The sequence below is a fragment of the Balaenoptera physalus genome (genome assembly GCF_965194825.1).
Source record: "Balaenoptera physalus genome assembly, chromosome: 21".
Taxonomy (NCBI): Eukaryota; Metazoa; Chordata; class Mammalia; order Artiodactyla; family Balaenopteridae; genus Balaenoptera; species Balaenoptera physalus.
The window spans coordinates 31896603-31906934 of NC_138902.1; positions in this window are offsets into that span (position 1 = coordinate 31896603).

The following is a 10332-nucleotide window of genomic DNA, read 5'->3' on the forward strand; positions in this document are numbered from 1 at the left end:
TCCATTGTACACATCACAGGTTGTTCATCTATTTAAGATATAGGGGAGGAAAAATCTTTTTCCTCTACCCTGTTAGGTTCATTGAGTGGAGCACTGAAAATTAAACAGACAAAAAAGATTTAACAGGAAAAAAAAGGAGGGGAGGAAGTTGTATCCTTTCATCTCAACCCAGGGTCTTTATTTCCTGCCCCAGAAATGATCTCTTGCCAGAATGATTGGCAGCTGGAATGTTACAACCTTCAGGAGGACCGCACCTCCACCTGCAAGAGGATGGTCCGGCTACAACAAGATAATCATATAAAAAGTGATATCAATCTATTTTCCCAAGTTTGGTTTCAAAAAGGCTAAGGATACAGGTTCACTCATGGGCCTTTGATGGCAAATACTTAACAGAGATTTTAGTGAAGCAGTGCTTTAAATGATCAATGTGCCATCATTGTTGTCTCTCTTGACAGAACCATGTGGACTGAGCTAGAGGAAGGCAAGATGACTGTATGAGTTCTTAGACCTTACAGAAGCCTGTTAAAACAAGTTATCGGGGCTTCCCCGGTGGCGCAGTGGTTGAGAATCTGCCTGCTAATGCAGGGGACACAGGTTCGAGCCCTGGTCTGGGAAGATCCCACATGCCGCGGAGCGACTGGGCCGTGAGCCACAACTACTGAGCCTGCGCGTCTGGAGCCTGTGCTCCGCAACAAGAGAGGCCGCGATAGTGAGAGGCCCGCGCACTGCGATGAGGAGTGGCCCCCGCTCGCCGCAACTAGAGAAAGCCCTCGCACAGAAACGAAGACCCAACACAGCCATAAATAAATAAATAAATAATTTTAAAAAAAAAACAACAAGTTATCTTGGGTGTTGGAACAAGGGAGGTACCACTTCCTTCCTGTTTTAAAACCATTCCATGCATCCATGCCATGCGCAGCATTTCAAGTCATGCTTGGAGGATGGCCCTGCCTCTTTTAGCTGGGTCTCCACAGGACTGTGCAGAGTAGAGCTTTGCCTTTCTTTGCCAGTGTCAATTGGACACTACATGAGTGAGAAATAAATTTCATAAATACAATTTTATATTTCATATAAATAAATAATAGTATTTTGCCACTGACGTTTGGGGGTTTATGTGTGATAGCAACTAGCACTATCTTAACTAATACAAGATGTTTTATGATTGACTTTCCCTAGAATGTCAGCCCAGGTTTGCTGGAGATTTGGCTATGCGGTGACCAGGTACTTGAGGGTGTCTTGGTAGGTGATTACACTAAGACCAATGTACCTTAAACCAATATTCAGTGCATGTGTACACCTTTCTGAACAAGAAGAAGGAAGGCTGATATTTAACATATAAGTCTGGATCCTTGAATGTTGAGTAGATTTCTAATACACAGTAAGTACCAGCTTATATAGAAGGAAACATCCATTTACTGCAGATTTTTTAAAGTTCTTTCTTGGATTTCTATATCCAAATGAACAGTTTTAGAATTACCTGTTCAGTAATTATTTATTGATGAATTAATTTAATTGGAGAAGAAAATACAAGAACTTTATATGCCCATCCTGGTTTGCGCAAAATTGTTCAGATATCTTAAACAAACAAATAGTCCAAATAATAATCACTTGAGTTCTTAAATGTCTTAACAATATCTATAGACGACTACTTAACCACCAAGATAATATTACAAAATCTACTGTGTTTTGTTCTTCAAGCCTTGCCCCTATAAGGAAGGATCCCATGTTAGGACAGCTCACTTTCACTTCAGTAACTTTGGTAGGACTTAGTCTCCTTCCTTTATCAGTCTGTCACAGGGGCTTCTTGGACTGGGAAGTTTGCCAAGTTCCTCACATTTCAGCCACAGAAAGCAAAACTCACTGGAAGAATACACTTCCCTTCTCTTCCCAGCAATAACTGCTTTATCCAATCACCAGGAAGTCCCGTCCCCTGTCAGCAGTACAGTGTGTTTATGTGTGTGTGTGTATGTGTGTCTTACCCACAATGTGGCATTAAAAAGACATAAATATTGGGACTTCCCTGGTGGTGCAGTGGTTAAGAGTCTGTCTGCCAATGCAGGGGACACGGGTTCAAGCCCTGGTCCGGGAAGATCCCACATGCCGCGGAGCAACTAAACCCCTGCACCACAACTACTGAGCCTGCGCTCTAGAGCCCGCGAGCCACAACTCTGAGCCCACGTGCCACAACTACTGAAGCCTATGTGTCTGGAGCCCATGCTCCACAACAAGAGAAGCCACTGCAATGAGAAGCCTGCGCACCGCAGCGAAGAGTAGCCCCCGCTCACCTCAACTAGAGAAAGCCCGCGTGCAGCAACGAAGACCCAACACAGCCAAAAATAAAATTAAAAAAAAAAAAGATACAATATGTAAAAAAAGACATAAATATTAAGATGCAACAGAAAAGGGCTTTTCCCATGACTCCCTGGAAATCCCTAATCTGTCTGATAAGCTTCGTTTGCTGCTTTCCTCCTGCAGGGACCACTCCTGCCTATGTTGGATGGTGATCTTTCCTATACCTGCTGGGCAGTTCACCCTGGGGGATCCTGGGGGGGTGGGGGTGGGGTGGGCAGTTGTGCCTATTTGCATTGGTCTCTAGGCACCCAAATTGTGCTCACTTTTCTCTTCTAGAAAAGTGATTTACTCCCCCCCAAATATTTCCTCTTTCTGATAACATATGGCTATAATGGTAACTCTGATTCAGGAACATTCCTGGACAGTAAATTTAGTGAAAATATGTATACTGCTCATACCTGGTGCCCCAGTTACTATTGCTGCATAAGAAATTATGCCTAAAATTCAGCAGCTTCAAACAACCAGCTCATGGATTCTATGGGTTTGGAATTTAGACAGCAGGGATGGCTTGCCTCTGTTCCATGATATCTGGGGCTTAGACAGCTGGGGGTGTCACAGCCTCTGGGGGATAAAATCATCTGAAGACTCCTTCATTTGCACGTCTGGTGCCTGGCCTGGGAGCACTTGAAGATGAGCACCGTGGACTGGAGAACCCATCCAGGGCCTCTCCACGTGAATGCTTCCTCACAGCATGGCGGCCCCAGGGTAGCTGCACTTCTGGTGTGGAAGCTCAGGGCTCCAAGTGCAAGTGCCTCAGCAAGCAAGACAGAAGCTCCACGGCCTCTTATGACCTGGAAGTCACAGAGCATTATTTCCACTGGCTTCTACTGGTTACAGTCGAGTCGCAGCCTGCCCAGATTCAAAGGAATGGGAATTGGACCCTACATCTGGATAGTTAGTGGTAAGGTTCTAGAAGAGCCTGGATACTCTTGTAACCTTTCCAGCTTTGGAAAATACAATCAGCCGTGCCAGATTCTGCTTTTAGAGGTTGTAAGGGGATTTGTGTTGCAGAATTTGAAACCACACATGGTCGGTGCTTGTGCTTTGCAAACAAAGCGCTCTGGGGGTCCAGGAGGGGCAAAATCTTTCCTCATTGAGATGAATCTGGTTGCATTTGAGCTAAACCTGGCAAGATGGGGGAGGCAAGAGGGAACACTAGGCCGGAGGAGACTGCACTTTTAAATACAGGGAGGTAGGGAAGTATGGGGTAATGTGACTACATCATTGTACCTACAGAGTTGGAGGGGGTGCGCCGGGGTGGAGGGAGAGAAGCTTGAAATGTACACGGAGCCCGAATTTGTGTGAGCATTTGACTGACAAAGCAAAAGCCCAGGAAGGCTGTTTATATCTGCCCCTCCTGCCTTCTCCCTCCCCCCCATTAGTCTATATACATTTAAAATATTTTATTGTGTCACTTGAAATAAAGTGAGCACTCCTTTGTTCTTCTGATACATTTAGGCATAAACATATTTTGCTGCCTTCTGGGCTCTCATTTTTATACCGTTACTTGTTTGCACACCATCTTGGCCCCTCATGACCACTTCGATTTTCTGAGATCTTATTCAAAATGTAGAGAAAATGGATCCACTCGGACTCGCTTTTCCCTGGCTGTCTCCTCCATCCCTTCCAGCTCTCTCCTTGCTCTGTCAAACTGCGCCTGATTCGGTCTCACACTTATTTTTATCTTTAGTTGTATGTGTTATTCATGCCTGAAACAGCCTGCCCCCTGGATGCCGGCCAGTCATCCTGAACATTTTGCAAGGCAAGTTTATTGGAAGTTGGGTCCATATTTAATCATCACTGTATCCCCAATGCCTAGCAAAAAGGTAACGTACCGTGGTTGGCTCAGCCCAGCCCATACCTGGATGTTATTCAAGGTAGAATCAGGAAGGAAAGTTAATTTAAAAATACCCTCTGAGGATCAATTAGGAGTTTGGGATTAGCAGATACGAACAACTATATATAAAATAAATAAACAAGGTCCTACTGTATAGCACAGGGAACTATATTCAATATCTTATAATAACCTATTATGAAAAAGAACATATGTATAACCGAATCACTTTGCAGTACACCTGAAACTAACACAACGTTGTAACTCAACTATACTTCAATTTTTAAAAAGTGGTAAAAATACCCTCTGAGAATTTGAATCGGGCCATTGCTGTGGAGAATAAAAAGACAAAGAATCAATCCCTCCCTTCAATGAGTTTCCCATCTATTGGGGGTGCCAAAGCATGAACACATGGAAAGATAAATGACAGGGTGGTGGTAGAATAATGGGCCCCCTAAAACATCCACGTCCTAATCCTTGAAAACTGTGAATATGTTACTTTACGTGACAGAAAGAACTTTGCAGATGTGATTAAGTCAAAGCTCTGAGAAGGGGAGATTATTCTGGATTATCTAGCTCAGCCCAATGTAATCACACGCGTCCTTGTAAGTGAAAGACAGAGGCAAGTCAGAGTTATACAATATGGGAATGACTTGACTGGCCATTGTTGGCTATGAGTCAAGACATGAAAACAGACTGTAGAAGCTGGAAAAGACAGAAAGGAACACAACCCTGCCTACGACCACCTTGATTTTAGTCCATTAAGACCCATTTTGGAATTCTGATCTGCAGATGGTAAGATAACAAATTGGTGTCGTGTTAAGCCATTATGCGCGTGGTAATTTATTACACCAGCAAAAGGAAACTAATAACAGCAAAGTTAAATGAGACAAAAATCCAGAAAATAGTGTCATAGGTCAGTAAACCAGAAATTGCCACATACTGGGGTTTCGACTGAATGTCATATATGCATCATCTTTCCCCGCCCCCCAAAAAACCTGACTTCTAAACATTCAAGCATGAAAAATAATTGGGCTTATGGGAAAAGTAGGGTTGGGGCAGAGCATTTAAACGTATGGAACTTACAACCAGAGCACTGATCAAAGTAATAACAGTGCTAATAAAAATATTAGTACAGTTCATCTCAGCTGGCATTGCATCTACCTCAGTGGGTCCATCCTTTGCAGCTTTATACGCTGGGCTTGTTGCTTTCTCCTTGAGAATGGAATGTTCAGAAGGACATTGGTTTCTGAGAGTGACTTGCTTCCTTCATTAAAATTAAAAATATTGTCCTGAGATAGCCTTCTTGATCAATTACTTCTTTTTAAACACAGGGAGAAACGTCTTTGCAAATCCTTCACCTTCACTTACAACTTCCCCAGATGTACGGGAAAGTCCCGTTTCTTGAAGTGATGAAACCGGCTCCTATTTGCATTAATGGAAGACGCTTCTGCAAGAGATTCAGATTTTTTGTCTAAGTTTTCATAGAGCGCTAAAACTTTCTCTTGAATTCTGAAAACGCTTGCTGCTCATATCTGCAAAATGTCGATTGGCTTGGAAAGACTGGGGAAGAGCAGACTGGAATTAGCAGAAGCAGTGAGTGCTGGAGTTCAAACAGTGGCAGTGGGTGGGAAAGGCCTCCTGCTGGCGGTGGTCTGGAGCTGAGCCTTGGGAATGACTAAGACTGTGGAGGGTACACACTACCTTCCAGGCGGCGGGAAGAACCAGGGCAGCACCATCAATCTTGGCGTGTCCCTGGTGGGCTGCTTGGCTCGGGTACCAACGGCTGGCTCGGTGGCCAGAGGCTGGAGTCCTCCCGTGCACGTGGCTGCTTCTCATGGTATTGGACGGTGGGCATTTAGAAGCTTCTCTCAAAGAGGCAGTGCCAGCCCTATGCTCATACCTTATGCTACGGTTTCCTCACATATCCTTCAAGCTGCCTCACCGCTGTAATTTCCCCTTCAAAACAGCGTCCTGTGATTCTGTGGCATTGGCACTCTTGGAGGAAATAAAAATATAGAAGAGAAAGTTCTAGACGTGCATACTTCCCCAACATTTCCAGCCAAGGTCCTTCAAATGATTGTAATGCCTCTGCCTATCACAGAACGCTTAGAGAAAAGGCCTCACCAACAAAGCAACTATAGGATAGCTGGGCCTTCAAAAGCGTATGCTGCCTCATGGATGTCAGGAGCGCCTGTGTATTAACGTGTATTATGAACTTATACCCGTCTCTCGGCCTCGGAGCCACTCTTAACCCGTACCTATTCCTCCGCCTCCACGTCCCGTGCAGTCTATTCTTTTCCCTCCCCTCCCCCTGCTTCTCTCTCCGTGTCTCTTTGGTCCCTTCGCCCGTCAAATCCACCTCTGGATTTGAAGGTGACGCTCCGGGTGGGAAGGGGCTGTGAGCGTCCGTCCAGCCGGAGCTGCGAAGCCCCAGGCGGGGCCTCCAGGCCGCGTGCCCACGGGGACTCTTTCTTTCCGCAGCAAGAAGACATAATCAGCATCCCTGGGAAGGAAGCGATGCAGGAGCGGGGGGTACAAAGGGTGCTGAATCTGTCACCATCACGAAAAGCTCCAGAAAGAGGCCTGGGAATGAGATACGACATGGAACTTCTTCACTCGCTTAATTCAAGAAATAATAGTGACGGAGGGACAAGTTAGGGGTATGGGATTAAGAGACAGAAACTGCTATGTATGAAATAGACAAGCCACCGGGACACACTGTACAGCACAGGGAACTATAGCCATGATCTTGTAATAACCTATAGTGGAGCATAATCTGCAAAAATACTGAATCACTCTGCTGTACACCGGCAACTAACATAATATTGTAAATCAACTATACTCCAGTGAAAAAAATAGTAATGAAAAATGAGTTACACACAATGGATTAGTAAATGCCGATAAGGCACAGATTGGATACCTAAGTGAAGCGGACTTAAATTACACAATAAGGAGCTCTATCCGGGGCAATTATGAACCCTGCGCTGGAAGGCTTTAAAAAGAGGATCCATTAAACTTGGTTTAAACTGGGACTTATCAAGGGCAAGAGGAGGAAAGAGTTAGGGAGGTAACTTTCACTGTGCAGCCCCTGCCCAGGAAGCTGCACCTGCAAGTGTAAATATTTGTTCACCAGTTCGTTCAGCAAATCACCGTGCTGCCACACCCATTGGCTCCCAAGTTCTCTGATTTGAAGCTGGTACGGTGAGAAGGTGAGAGTCACGTTGGCCTTTGTGTTCTAAAGCAGGGACACGAAGTACTGTGGACCTTGACCTTCCGTTAACACCGCAGAGAAATGATCTCCATAATCCCCTGGATTCCCATCATCCCACTGCATTAGCAAAGCTATCAGGTGGTGTTTTCCCGTGGACCGTACTCCAGTGCAATGCCCTGGAGAAAAGCTTGGGAAGTTGGCACTAGTACAATGTAGTACAGGATGGTGGGGATGGGAGGTGGAGAGGAAAGAAAAGGACTTATATGTTTTCTAAAATTGCTGCCAAAAGATAAGGTTGTTTCCTGCAACCTCCAACACGGATGGGGGCAGGGAAGACTCTGTGAAAACGGGACAGAAAGAACTTTAGTCAGCAAATAAATACACGATTCACACTAGCCAGTGGGTGGGGAAAAGGGTTGGGAAAGGATTGAGTCTGTAAATAGTCAGAGACTAATAATTTTTGAAGGCATGTCTAGGGCTAGGTGTCTGATTTAACTTCAGTGGTATGGAGTGATGATTTTGAGTTAACATTCAGAAAAACAATTTATCTCATGGAGCACCACACTACAAATAGCTGTCTCTTAATAGACCCTGATCGCTGGATTCAAATCATGATGTCCCATGTCCCGGGGGCCAGATGGCTCTGCCACTGGCCTCACGCTGACCTCTGGGTAACACAGCCTTGCCATGAGGGAAGAGGTGTTGGGCAGGCGTTGAGGCCAGCTGGGGGATTATGAAAGGAGTCGGTCACCTATATGAGTCCTGGCTGTTACCAGGAAGTGATTAAAAAAAAAAAAAAAGAAAAGAAAAGAAATATGCATAGCAGAAGTTGGCACCGATCTTTTACTGAGAGGCTGTTTGGAGAAGTGCATTCACTCCAAGGTATTAAAACCCACGTTCTCTCTGGGTGGAAACACTGAAAGCTCCTCCTGGCTGCTTTGGGCTCTGAGTGTGACCAGATCATGCCTGGGGACCTCTTTCAGGTGGGGCAGGCTCCAGGGGAGGAATAAAAGCAGGGACTTTGATGAAAGTTTCTCAATGACAAGCTCTTTCATCCATCATTTGTGTCCAGGAGGCAAGTTCCAAAATCCTCCTTAAGCAAAACTTGAAGAGATCCAAGGACGCTGTCTTAAAGCCTGGGGAATTCATCACAAGGCAGACAGACATGGCAGCAGCATAGGGGGTGTGGGTGTGGGACTCAAATCCAGCCACGGGCCAGGTTTTCTCAGCAGAGGGGAAAAAGACTGACTCTGCTGGGATACCTGTCCCAAGAAGATCCCGGCCCAGAGGAGACAGTCTGAGGCGTCTGAATATCCACATGACTGTTCATGACATTGGGTGGGACACCATGAGACCTCAGATTAAGATTGAAATGTCGGCTGAATACTTATGTGTGAATTTTATTTTTAAGTTGTGACTTCCTTCCTGTATCTGGTGGCCAATGCATGAGCGGGAGGAGGGAGAGTTGTTATCACTTGCAAGAGATGTTTCCCCAATTTTCTGGGTGGATTCTTGAGTCAATAGAAACCTGACACTGCTGAGAAGTAATGTAGCCCCCTAATTACAGGCTCATGGGCCCAGAGACAGAATATCATGCATGTCCTTCCATCCATTTCTATTTGGAAACCCCAGAAGGGTGGGAGAAGGTAATTTCTGCAGCAGCGTTTGCTGTTTCACAGCTGAAAGAGGAACTAAAATTGAAGGCAGGAAAGCAACATTTTGAAAATGCCTATGGAATTCACTGAGCATTATAAAGCAATCTGCCTTTAAAACGTCCTAAGAAATCACCACTGGGGATATACTTTTTTCAGACACTTGGGATGATCTGTCTTGTAGTTGTTGTAAAATTGAAGAATTACCATTATTGCTTTTCTGACCGCCTGCTAAAATATGGTGGACATGAAATTCCAAAAGCAACACCAAATTATTCACCGAGAGGAAACCCTTTGTTAGTTGCTTCCCAGTAATGGGTTTTCATAAAATGGTGTTTAAAACCATTTTTCTATAGATGATATTCACCTAGAATGGAAAATTAAGCTAAAATATTTTATGACCTCAGAACATCTCATTTTCTCTCTCTCTCTCTCTCTCTCTCCTCTCTGAGTTCTGTTTGGCTTAAATGTATAAAGCTTTGGACCATGGAGAGATATTTCACAGAACTAGGTTAGGAGGACAAAGTGTTGAGATAGAAGGAATTTTTAGCCAGCAATTTCCCAGTAGCACACGATTTCCTTTTTTTTTTTTCCTTGCTTCTTGTTCTTCTCCAGAGGAGAGCAGGGTGTGTGGGGTGAGGACCTGACTACAAGGCTACCCAGGCAGGAAATACTGTCTTGTATCATCAGATTTCAAAAGGAAGAGATTTTAGAAAATGGTGTATATTTATGGTTTACTTCTTTCATTTTGTTCAACGCCACGGACTTCTTCATGCTTTGTAGTAGCTCAAAACGTGGCAAATCCCAAAGTGAGCCCATGAAATTAAGTTTAGTGGCCACTCTTTTCCTAAAATGCTGGGGAAATTTTTTTTTTAAAAAAAGCTTCGTGTGTTTTTTCAGTTGGTCAGAAGATATTTATAGACCTCCCCTGGGTGCAGAGTGATGTAATGGGTCCGTAGGGATAGCAACTAAAGAGCAGCCTTGGGCCCTGCCCAGCTGTATTTACAACCTTTTGAAAGAGGAGGCCTTGTGTGTAACGTGAGAAGCTGCCCCGTGGAGCCCAGCAGATTGGGGTGCAGACAGAGGGAGGGGCAGCACGGGGGCCCACCGTGGGGGAGATGAGAAGAAACATTTGGCTGGGACCCCCAAATTCAAACTTATACTGGGTTCTGGAAAAAAAATAAAAGCAAGTGGCCCAGGCCTCTCTCAACCTCTGAGAGACACTGGCAGGGAAAAGGGGACACAAGGAGAAAGACAACTGTGACAAGTGGGGGCCGTCC